Here is a 9,708-nt window from a genome sequence, read left to right on the forward strand (position 1 = left end):
TCTTTGAGTATTTCCTTAGGGATATTTTTTTTAAATTTATGTCTCACAACATGTGATCATTTAACCCGTAACTTAGCCATTTATGTGGCATTCTCTTCGGGGCCCACCTATGTGGCCTCCCCATTCGGGGCCCACTCCAAGGTATTGTTATATCTGTATCGATTCCCTTAGCTTTTCGGCCCTACAGGACCGCATACACCAAGTATCGAATTCCAGACCTTTTACTTCCCCCGAAGGGAACACCTTTAACCATTTCAGCTTTAACTCATTCATATTGATACCTTCCAAAACCTTAAAACTCCAATTACCAAAACTTAGAATCAAGTTCAATGACCTTAGGTCAACTTGTGAATTCAACTTCACATCTGTCTCATTTTATTCATACGTCCTAGACATGAAGTGTTCTTAGCACTGCGGCATAGTGGCTATTGGAGTTTACTTGATCAATGTTATTCATCTATATTTAAGGTTACTACACTAATCATTCTCAACCGTTTGGTTTCCCTTCAAGCTTATGTCACAATTTTCATAACCATTTATATCATCTTGTGCTTATCACATATAATAAGTAAAATAGATATTTTCAAATTCATCTCATCCTATTCAATCTAACCTGACTTAACCTAACTCGGGACCATGTAGTGTCAGTGTGGATTTCTTAAAACAACTTTAAAATCAAAAACTTTAAAATCCAAAGCTTTAAAATCAAAATCTTTGATCTTTAAACCATGCTCTGATACCACTTTAATTGTCACGACCCGGAACTCCTATCGGACCCGTGACAACAGCCGCGACGTCTCGATAGGCACTCATTACCCCAAATGTCGATCGAAACCCCGAAAGGCTTAGCATTAGCTTTCGCATCTCCCCGGTGAGCAACAGTTATTAAATCTCGCATTTCAAGAAATCATAAGTCGTTTCTAAATCAAAATAATAAAATATTATTTTCTGGCTCACAAGGGCATTTTCGTCATTTTTCTTCAAAAATACCGAAACCCGTCAAAAACATGGTGTGAAAGATGAATATGTTCATACATACTTTATTATTAATAATAAAATAATAAAAACATGACACATGGCATTTCCTTATTGGTTCAAATTTTAAATATTTGACTTTTGATTCTTTAATTCTTCACCACACATTTCTCATGTTTATCCATTTCCATGATGAATAAAATCCCTTGGTCTTGACAAGTGTCGGGGGTGAAAATTTACCGATTTGCCTCCGGGGTGGCAAAATTACCATTTCGCCCCTATACTCTAAATTATACCGAAATTAAAATTTTTCACTTCTAACTTCAAATCATACTCCAATACTAAAATCATACTCCAATAAGTCAAATGGGACCAAAAAAATCTTTTTAAAAAATTTTTATTTTGTCCCCAAGTGGCAAATGACCATTTTACCCTTAGATAGTGAAAATTTCGGTTTGACTCCAAATTGATCATCGAACTCTGAATTACTATTTTGAGTCATCCTTGAACTATGAAACTCTTAATTTCACCTTAAAATTCCTATTTGAACTAGTTCGAGGCTTAATCGACTTAATGGTACCATTAGGGGTAATATCGTCTTTTAACGATTTCTCGAACTTCCTAAATATGCAAACATTCTATTGAGCATGTAAATGACGTCGTAACTATTTTATAGAACAGGGTTTGACAAACATATATCCAAATAATGGAGTTCATAGCGTTAACATCACTTCTAGTGATTTCATGAAGATTGTGATTAATCTGAGCCTAGTGAATTGATGATTTAGCTACTCATCACATCTAGATACTCAAAAGATTAGATCTAGAGTATTGAATCACTAATTGGATGAAATTTGAGACTAAGGGACAAAATTGACATAAAGGATGAAACGGTAAGCTTGGAATATCTATGTCCAATTAGATTCCCCGCTTAGCTTCATAGAATTCAACTTGTTTAAGTTAGAATGCATGTTTTATTTGTTTAATTAAACTGTGTACAAGAATGGCAGCTTTAACATGTTTGTCTTAATTTAGACAAAGAAATATGTTTAGTCTTAATTTAGATAAAAAAAATATGTTTGTCTTAATTTAAGACAAGAAAAATATTTTTTATCTTAATTTAGACAAGAAAACATATTTATCTCAATTTTGATAATATCAAATATTTTTGTCTTAATTAAAGACAAGAGTTGTCTTAAATTAAGATAATGTTAAGAGGATTCTTGTAAAATGAATCTAGACATCCATGTTGATAAAATGAGACTCCATGTTTGACTATTACTTTTTTATTTATTATTAATTCTTTTTAAATAAAGATGGATAATAATAAAATAAAAGTTATTAATCAATAAAGAGTTTTATTTTAGCAAGAACTCTAAATGATAATTAAAGAATTAAATTATTTATTCTTTAATTTTAATTTTGATAATTATGGAGCATGTTTGATGCTTCCATAACTCTAATGGATGGTCAAGATCGATTCAAAGGTGTTTGATTTTGATTAAACCTTTGGAGCAAGAGTTTTAACAAAAAAAAGAAGAGATTGAAAGAAAATATATAAATGTACTTTTTCTTAAAAAAGTTTCAATCGTCACTTCTCTCCTCCTCCTCTAAACTTTGCCATATCTTTCTTCCTTTCTCCCATTCTTAGCTAAATTTTATGAAAGAAAATAGCCATTAATTTTTAGGAAGAAAAGAGAGACAAAATCGGTTGTCATCTTGTAATCTAGCATTCCATACCTTATCCACTCAAAGTTCAAGTTGAAAGCATTCTTGAAGAATAAGTGGTAAATTTGTTTGGTCAAGAAATCATTCATTGGTGTGGTGATGTCTAAAAATAAGAATCTCAAAATAAAATGTATGTTTTTGTTTACTTAATAGATTTTTATTTTTTAAGATATGATTATCTTACTTGCAATAAGAATGATGTACGTTTCTGCTTGTATAATTGGATTGCTTGCTTTCTTTATAAAAATGGTTTTTTGAAATACATGCTTTACAAAATCACATCGTTCCACTAAGATCCTACTCCAACACTTAAATGATGAAAACAATCATAAATAAACAAACTAACTAACTAGACAAGTAGCACCAATTCAAGATCTCCATAATTTCCTCAAAAGTATATATATATAAATCTCCAACTCAAGATAAAATATAGATATCAATCAAGTTCATGTTTCAATTCAAATGCAAGCTCATTCTCAAATGGATTTTCGTGTATTTGTGTGCAATCTTTTAGAACGAACATCATACTTATCCAGATGAGTTTATACCAATGCAAAATTTCAAATTACTACTAGAATTTTATAAGTTTGCTTTTCATCTTTCTCTCCACTAATGTAGACTAGCATCAAGTCAAGGATCATTAAGACTTTATTAAGCTTGTAATGTATAGCTAGGGTTAAGGTAGGATAAAAGACAATAATAAGGCTCAGATCACCCTAAGCACATAATCATTCTAGGACCTGTGTTGAGCTCTTATTCACATTCTCCAGATATACCCTTTCTTCACTTTGCACTTTTCTTTTTGTTCAACACTTTATTCTTCTTTTTCTTCTTTTTTTTCATCATAATTTCACAGCCTCAACCTTATTTCTTTATCTCTAAATTTTTTTCCACTTTTTTAACAACTTCACCTTTTCTACCTTTTTCAACAACTAGCTCAACACACATCCTAAAACGATATAAATACTCAATAGTGAGGGATGAAAAACTAAAAATTTATTTAAAAGGCTAAGCTTAAATAATTAGATGTATAACAAAGAAAAGGTATCTTTAGACTTAAAGAGGTATACTAGGGACAATTTATCAAAGGTAAGCTTAAAAGGCTCAAACGATTCAAAGAAGACCTAAATAATCTCTCTAACTAAGTATCGCCTAAGATTTCACCTTGAAAGAGAATCAACCAAATTCTAGGATTCTATACATAATTCAAAATTTACATCAACATAAATCTTCTCTAAATAAGCACAATAATAAATAAAAGACAAAGTGCTCAATTTATGAAAATCATATCCTAACAATGATACTAAACAAAAGAATTTATCACAAATTCATACAATATCTATATTTACCACAAGCTACAAATACCTGACAATTAGGTTCTCATCATTGGATAAGGAAATAATCGAAAAAATTAGGCACTACAGTAACCTATATTTAAAACTTCAAATAAGCATAATGAAAAAGTAACTGATAAACTAACCTAAAACATTCATGCAAATAAATAAATTTAATGTCAATTTCCATAGAAAAATCAACTTCCAAAAAATAATTCCCCCCCCCCCCAAAAAAAAAAAAACTTAAATTCAACATTGTTCTCAATATTGGAAATAGATAAAGAAAAGGATAAGTAAAACTCCCTTGACAATTGGAAGACTCCGGAAAGGCTTTACTCTTCTTCCTTATCTTCATTGTTATCACCAATGCTTCTAGGAGGTTTTTTTTTACTGTAAAAAGAAAATAAATAGAGATTAATGTAAAAATATAAATAAATAAAATAAAAATAACTAAAAAGAGAAAATATGAGTTTCGAAAAATTAGATTGCTTCCAAAGAAGCTTTTCTTTATAGTCACTAGCTTGACTATGGTACCCTTTTTGCACTTTTTCACCACGCAATAAGGCATGAGGCTTATTTCATTAACCATGAATGTTCTAGTAGCCTCACTAGCAATTTCTAAGATACCACAAGGATAGACCTTTACCACTGAAAGGACCCAACCATTTTGCTTTGCATTTCCATGAAAAAAGATTGAAGAGTGGATTGGAAAGTAACAAAACTTGTTGTCTAACCTCAAATTTTGTTGTACTTGTTGTTGGAGAATAATCCTTGTCAAATTCCTCTTTAGCCAACTCATCAACTAAATCCACTTTATAGCAACTATCTGTATAGGGATACTTAGTTGCTTTGACCAAATTAAACTCAACTTCTTCCTTTCTCCAACTTTGAAAGTTATTTGGCCATTCTTCACATCTATGATTACCTTTATTATAACCAAGAATGGTCATTCCAAAATAAGAGGAATTTCAACATCATCTTCTATATCAAGCACAATGAAGTCCACCGAAATGTATAAATGCCCAACTTTAACCAAAACATCCTCTATAATCCCCATGAGGTACCTAATTGATCTGTCTACTAATTGCAAGGTAACTGTAGTAGGTTGTATCATTTTAAATCCAAGTTTCCTATAAATAAAAAAAGGCATTTTTGAAACATTGGCACCCAAATCACACAAAGACTTTAGNATTGATCTGTCTACTAATTGCAAGGTAACTGTAGTAGGTTGTATCATTTTAAATCCAAGTTTCCTATAAATAAAAAAAGGCATTTTTGAAACATTGGCACCCAAATCACACAAAGCTTTAGAAATTTTAAAACTACCAATAGTGCAAGGAATAAAAACTCCCTAGATCCTTAACAATTGGTGGAAGTTTGTTTTAGAGTATAGCACTACACTCCTCGATAAGTGTAAATGTTTCAAACTTTTCTAATTTCCTTTTTTTGGTTAAGATGTCTTTCAAAAACTTCACATAGCTTGGCATGTTTTCCAAAACTTCAGCAAAAAGAATATTACTTTGAAGCTTTTTAAATACCTCAATAAATCTCTAGAATTGCTTGTCTAGTTTCTACTTTTGAAAAATTGAGGAAAAGGTGATGGAGGTGTTTATAAAGGTTTTAATTATGGTTTTTCAATTTTAGCTTTTTCACTAAAATCTTCAACCATAATTTCTTTTTCAACAACAATTTCAAGTTCTTTTTTAGTAGGCTTACTGAAATCTTCATATTACACTTGACTACCACTTACCTCTTTCCTACATTTGAGTGTGATTGCATTGCAATTCTCCTTACCTTCTTTACATAGATTAGGTTTAGTGTCATTAGGTAAAGTACCCCGAGGTCTATTATTAATGGCATTAGCTAACTAACCCAATTGTGTCTCAAGATTTCTAACTGATGTCCTTGAGTTTGAATGATGGTGTTATTATTTGTTATGTAAGCATCATTCTTTGTCATGAATTGCATGAACATCTTTTCCATGGTTGGCTTTTTCTCTAGCATAGGAGCTTTAGCTTATGGTGGAAAACCCGAAAGAAAATTTGCCTTAAGAGCTTATGAAGATGCTTGGCTTTTGTTCCAAGAAAAATTAGGATGATTCATCCAATCAAGATTGTAAGTGTTGAAATATGGATTATTCTACTGCCTATTAAAATTTCTAATAAACTATGCAGATTTAGCAGTAATAGAGCACTGATCACTAGGATGCTTATCTCCACATAACTCACATGTCGAAAAAAAGACTTCGAACAGCATAAACACCCAATGCATCAATTTTCTTGGTGAGAGTAGCCAATTGTGAAGTCAAGGCATAAATTGCATCAAGGTCATTAATACCAACAATTTTTCTTGGACCAGATTTCTTAAATGGCCATTGATCATTGTTGGAAGACATCTCTTCTAACAAATCATAAGCCTCATCAATGGATTTACTCATAAGTGCACCTCTAGCTATAGCATCAATTGTGATTCTAAATGGTCCCAACAAACCATTATAAAAAGTTTGAACTTGCAGCCATTTAGGTAACCTATGATGAGAACATCTTCTAAGTAGATATTTATGCCTTTCCCAAGCCTCAAATAATTATTCAAATTCAAATTACATAAAAGAGGTGATATCATTGTGCATCTTTACAGTCTTAACTGATGGAAAAAACTTAGCCAAGGATTTTTGAGCCAAATCATCCCAAGTACTAATGAAACCAACTAGAAGCAAATTTAACCAACTTTTTGCCTTGTCTCTTAATGAGAATGGGAAAAGCCTCAATCTAGTGGCATCATTAGAAAAACCATTGGTCTTGAATGTATCACAAATTTCCAAAAAATTAGCAATATGTGCATTTGGATCATCTTTGGCGATTCCCTAAACTGAACTAAAGTTTGAATCATCTAAATGATTACTGGCTTAATTTCAAAGTTGTTGGCTTGGACGGTGGGTCTAAGGATATGAGAATAAAGGCCTTGAACAAGAGGTACAACATACTTTCGCAAGGACTTTTTTTCTTATTATTGATCAAACATTGTTTCGATGTGAAAAAAAGCTTGTAAATTTTCCCTCTTGAGTTTTCGAAATATACTTTCAATTTCTAGATTAAAAGAAACAATTTCCAAATTTCTAGCTATTCGCATAAAACGACCAAAAGTATCTAAAAATAAAGAAAAAAGTTAATACTTAGATTGCTTGCTATTAATATTAACAAAAGAATTAAAATCAATGCCCTTGCAACAGCACCAAAATCTTATTGTCGATTTTATCTCATAAGTGTACTGATCATAACAAGTAATATAAAAGTAGAGTGTCGAATCCCATAGAAAATTGCACCAACTTTTGCTAAATACTAAAATTAAAACAACTTAATGTTATTCAAATAATCGAATTAAAGTGATTAAATCAAAGCAAAACCAAAACTAAATAATAACTAAATTGGATTTAAAAGCTAATAGGCAAAACTTTACTAGAAAAATTCAATTAAAAAAATGCCTAAGATTACAATATGCCTCAACACTCCATCTAAAACATCGTTCTCTCTCTAAACTTACTTCAATGGATTGAATTGCTAACCTAGAGTCCTAAACTATTTACAAGTCTCTATTGAGGTGCTCATAAAAATATCTCTCCTAATTAATTTACTATATGTCTATGCAAATTCAATTGAAAAAAAAATTCATTAAATTCATGCTCTAATCTTAGCTACATGCGACAAATAGGTATATGTCATCCTATATGCAAATTAATTCACCTAATCAGCTAAGTGAATTTGAACACATGTTATTCCATTCATGGCCTAATCTAAACTCTCTCCGTCAAGTTGTATTTAGATATCCAAGTCAATATAATTGGTGATCAAGCAATTAGAAGCATCAAACATAGAATTGGAATAAACAACTCATATTCGATTGATAATAAGCAAAAGAGAGATAAAAAATTCAAACAACATAATGAGTTCAATCATAATCCTAGAAAAGTAAATTAATTCATAATATCTACTGAAAACATCATCCAAAGAAAATCAACTATTAAACCAAGTCAAAGAAAGTGAAAGAAGAATTAAAGTAGAGAGAAAAACTAAAATTTGCCATATCTCAAGTCTTCAATCTTCTTCAATTTTTCCATGCTTTCTTCTTTCACTGATGGCTTCTTTTTCTCTAGAAAAGTTGCTCTCTATTTGCCTTAAAAGTACTCTGAAAAGCCCTCTTTAAATAGCCTTCATAGACCTAATGTAATTAAACCTTGAATTTTAGAGTGCCAAGATATCAACGAGCATTGTGGCCTTCCTCCATAGGCTCCGCGGTGCCTTAGGCTTGAATGGCACTATGGTTCATCTTGCCTCATGCTGTTTCTAATACACTACTCCATCTTATGATGCAATTTTTTCCTTTTCTAAGCTGAACTAGGAAAAATGGTAAACACGACAGTTGTATCTCTACCTCTTAGCTTTTTAATGATTTTAGAATCATATAAATTGGAATTTTGTAGTGAATGATATGCTTGAAATACTAGAACATTTGCAGTGAAAGTCTGCACCTTGAATGCATTCTTCTTCATAAATTATCACATTTTCATAGCACACCTATAAAAGCAATAAACTAACTTAAATAATAAGTAAATTTAAAGCAAAATATTATAAATTAACTTAAATTAAATGAACCCAACATAATTTACTAAAATAAAATAAATGACTAAAAATAATTAATTCCTAACTTAATTCTTAAGAACTTAGACAAAATAAACCAAAAATTGTGACCAAATAACTCCATAAAATAAAGTTATCAACCAGCTGGCAACTCACTAGGCGTGCTAGGGCATTGAGGGCATGTAGACTACTTTGTCTGGCATGCAAGCTGGTTCACCTACCTATTTGGCCTACCCAAGTTGGTTCACCAACCTACTTGGCTTATCCAAAACTTCTCAAGCATCTACTTGTTGCCCATCCTCTTAGGACGTGCTCAATGGCCTTGTCAGCACACCACCTCTTGGCTACACAAAAAGGTTGTGACACATACTGTTGGATATAGAATGATATCTCATAAGGTTTCTATCTCACATTGCCCAAAAAAATGCTAATGCTGTATATAAGCAAACTCATCACGGGCTTGTTGTAAGTAGGAAAAGAAAATGGGCTTACGAGCACACAAGATCGAGCCAAGCCTTGAGAAACTGTGAATTCGTGCCTCTTTGGCACAAGTACACATGTAGGCTAGACCTAAGTGATATTTTTGTACCTTGGCTATGTTTTTTTAAATTTCCTTGACCAACCCTTTTTAGTAGAATTTGATTTAGCCTTTAACTATTACAGAACTTTTTGATTCAGCCAACGTTATAAAGATCTGATCTTTGATTTTTTCAATAAAATTAAAGTATCTTTAAGAATATTCTTTATAACATTAAGATTTTTTTTATTTTCTCTCAGCCATTCATTCTTATAAATACCAATGTTCATATTCATTCTTAACACACCTCAATTCTCGTTGCTTTCTCTTTTCTACTTTTCTCTTCTCTACTTAGCCTTGTTGAGTTCTTTTTTCTTTATTTTCTGTTGTTTCTAGTGTTAGAGTAAGCCCTACAAGCCAAGCTGTGGTGGTATGGGAATTGCAATTTTGAGATATTCATGTAGGACACTCAGGTTGTCAAACCCTGCTTTGTAAAATAATTATGATATCATTCACATGC

The sequence above is a fragment of the Theobroma cacao genome, chromosome 2 (genome assembly GCF_000208745.1).
Source record: "Theobroma cacao cultivar B97-61/B2 chromosome 2, Criollo_cocoa_genome_V2, whole genome shotgun sequence".
Lineage (NCBI taxonomy): Eukaryota > Viridiplantae > Streptophyta > Magnoliopsida > Malvales > Malvaceae > Theobroma > Theobroma cacao.